This window comes from Metopolophium dirhodum, chromosome 1 (assembly GCF_019925205.1).
Source record: "Metopolophium dirhodum isolate CAU chromosome 1, ASM1992520v1, whole genome shotgun sequence".
Lineage (NCBI taxonomy): Eukaryota > Metazoa > Arthropoda > Insecta > Hemiptera > Aphididae > Metopolophium > Metopolophium dirhodum.
In genome coordinates this window covers 19,381,724-19,384,788 of record NC_083560.1, presented here as the reverse complement: position 1 = coordinate 19,384,788, position 3,065 = coordinate 19,381,724, and the positions used below count along the sequence as shown (strand labels likewise).

At 28.4% G+C, this 3,065-nt stretch overlaps 1 pseudogene; it reads right to left on the bottom strand.

Annotated features, from left to right (window-relative positions):
* Positions 1-2,071: 2,071 nt before the first annotated feature.
* Positions 2,072-2,665, bottom strand: LOC132933658 (uncharacterized; annotated as a pseudogene).
* Positions 2,666-3,065: the final 400 nt, after the last annotated feature.

The window sequence follows — 3,065 nt, the reverse complement described above, 5'->3', positions numbered from 1 at the left end:
TAGGTAATTGCACATCAAAAAATTCTCATAACTCACTTTAAAATTAAAAAATAATACAAACCCTATGATATTGCCTAGATAATAATCTTAATTTTAAATTTGATAAGAAGTCAATTCACTCCAGTGGCGTATATAGAAATAATTTTTTGGGTGAGCTATTTTGTATGATTAACTATTAAATGATACTTTAATTTTAAAGTAAAATCTAAAGAAATGTGTTACTTATATAGTCGTCGAAATTACCTACCACTAAATATAAATAATTGCGGTGTTATTACTTTTTTCGTCTTGATAATGTTATAAGTTATGACTCATAACTAATAACATTATCCAGAGATTGGATTTATATGCACTTAAAATCTTGAAAAGAAGATGCTTCTATGCTCTATAATTTCATCAAAATAATAAAAATCATAAAAATGAATTAAAAACTGAAAAAACAAATAAAAGTAACAGTTTATAAAAATAAAATATGAACTCATTTATAATATAATATTATTTAATTTCAGTATAATATTTGGCAAATTGAGATTCAACTTACTGTACTTTTAATTTTTTTGTTACCAAAAAAGGGTAACTTATCCGTTTATGAATAAATATTTATTTAGCAATATCATATACCTAATATATGTACCTATTTATCAGTATTATACAGGGTGGATTGACCAGGTGTGCTAGTATTAAGACGATATTAACAAGGCTGGGCAAGTCAACTATTTTTTACTTGTTAAGTTAAGTTAATACAGAAAAATGTGGGTAAGTGGATATCGCTCTGCTGTACAGTAGATTATAATATGGTAATAAATTTGAATTCAATTATATAATATCATTGTATAATATACGAGAAATGATTCTGAGCGAAGACGGTATGTCAGCCTATAATATTATAATATTCATTATATATTATTTTATGATATAATTGTGATTAAAGTAATTCATTTTAATATTAGGCATTAGTATCTATTACAGTTACAGTTGTATTAGTATCTATTTCATTTATTTTTTTTTTTATTCAAACAATAGGTAACTATTTTGAAAGTAATATTAACAGTCGATGGTAATTTGTGTACTAATTTGTATTCAATAAATTTTAAAAACGCGTAATGGTAAAACGGCAGTTGACGAAAAAATAATATGTGTAAGTTCACAGCTCCACAGAAAACAGTATGAAAACTAGAATGTGAAAAATAATTTTCGAAGACACACGACACAGTCGAGAATCGACAAACAATATTTTGTTTCTGACTTAATGTTCACTAATCAACTATAAAAATAAAAATCTATTATGGCCCGCACTTGTTGGTTGGTTTACCTATACTAATAATATAAAGAGGAAAGATTTGATTGTTTGTATTGAATAGGCTCCAAAACTACTGAACTGATTTAAATGAAATTTGGTAGGTACATAGATAGTTTAGACACTGAGAAAAAACATAGGCTACTTTTTAATACTAAAAAGTATACGTGGGACATATTATCCACGATAAAAATAAAAAAATTGTATAAGCACGACTTATATTTTTAATAATTATTTCTATAATCTAATGTATAGCATAAAGTAAATATTAAACAATTTGTATTGGCCGAAAAGCGAATTACGACCATTCTGAATAAATTGAGTATTTATTATTTTCTATAGATAATATTAGATATATATTCTACAATATAGACTTGTAGCGGTCACCAACTGGTGTATCACAGCCCACATCCGGACCTCCGACGGTGGGGAGACACTATTTCCAATCTGTTTTTCACATTTTTTTTTTTTTCCCAAAAGTTCTTTTTCTCAATACTATTTTTCCCAAAAATTCCTTTTCACAATATTATTTTTCCAAAAAGTCGTTTTTCACAATATTATTTAAAAAAAATTATATTTCCCCCAATACAAAATTCAATACAAAAAAAAAAAGATTTAAGTATTAAAATTTTAAATTATGACCAATGGCCGTAAGGTATGCAATAATATCATTGTTATTAACAAATTCGTCATATTTAGAAACAATATTATAAATTCGTTCCTCTGTTTTTAGTTGTACCTTATTACGACATTTCCTTATTTTTTGTCCTAGATTCAGTTGTCGTAACATGCACTCAGTGTCAGCTTGTTCTTTTCCAAGTTCATTAAAAAATGTGTATACGCTAGGATGTTGTCGTCCAACAACCACTTGGAACCGATTATGCCAGCCTTCTGACAAATTATTTGTTCTTGCCAATCGTTGGAGTACTGTATGGTACTGGTTCCACAGTTTTGGGGGGAATCTGGGTTCAGTTCCTTTTCTCCGACCTCTGGCTTGCCTCCCACGGATGTTATCTACATTAAATATTTAAGTTATACTTAAAATTTAAAATTTGAATATTATATTATGTAAATTAAAAAATAATTTACCTCTAAATATTCTGTAATTGGCATATACTCGTCTGGTACTTGTTCTAATAAAACATCAAACGTTTTGACAACTTTTTCTGGAGGCACAAACGCTAAAGCACCGGTCATCTGAGCTGTGATCTTAATGTTGCGATTTTCTGGATCATTATATTGACTTTGTAACCCTTCTGCCTGTATACGACGATAAAGACTTTGACAAAGATGAAATAAACAAGTATGTATTTCAACTCCAATTATTTTAATCGTCGCATTTATAATTGATTGTTCAAAATCAGTCATCACAAATTGTGGTTTTACAATATTTATTCCAAATTTTTGTGCCTCTGAAAGTATAACTTCATATACTTTTGAATACGCTGCTTCTTCTTTTGACTCTAGTAACGCGTACACCAACGGAAGTCCAATAACTTGATCAGTTCCATTTGTTGTCTGTGTGGTGGGTCCTATGGTAAATAATTGAAAAAATATTGTTGGAACAACTTTAAATGTTCCGTCAACAAACCAGGTAGGGCTGTTCATTAACATTTTCAAATTTTCTTTTGTTGCAAAAATTATTATTCTTCCACATGTTAACTGATAATCAATATCTTCAAATGAATCGTATAACAAAAATTGCTCTCCTGCTATAGTTTGTCTAAACTGAATTGGTAATTTATGCAGTTCGTTCATACTTCGAGGG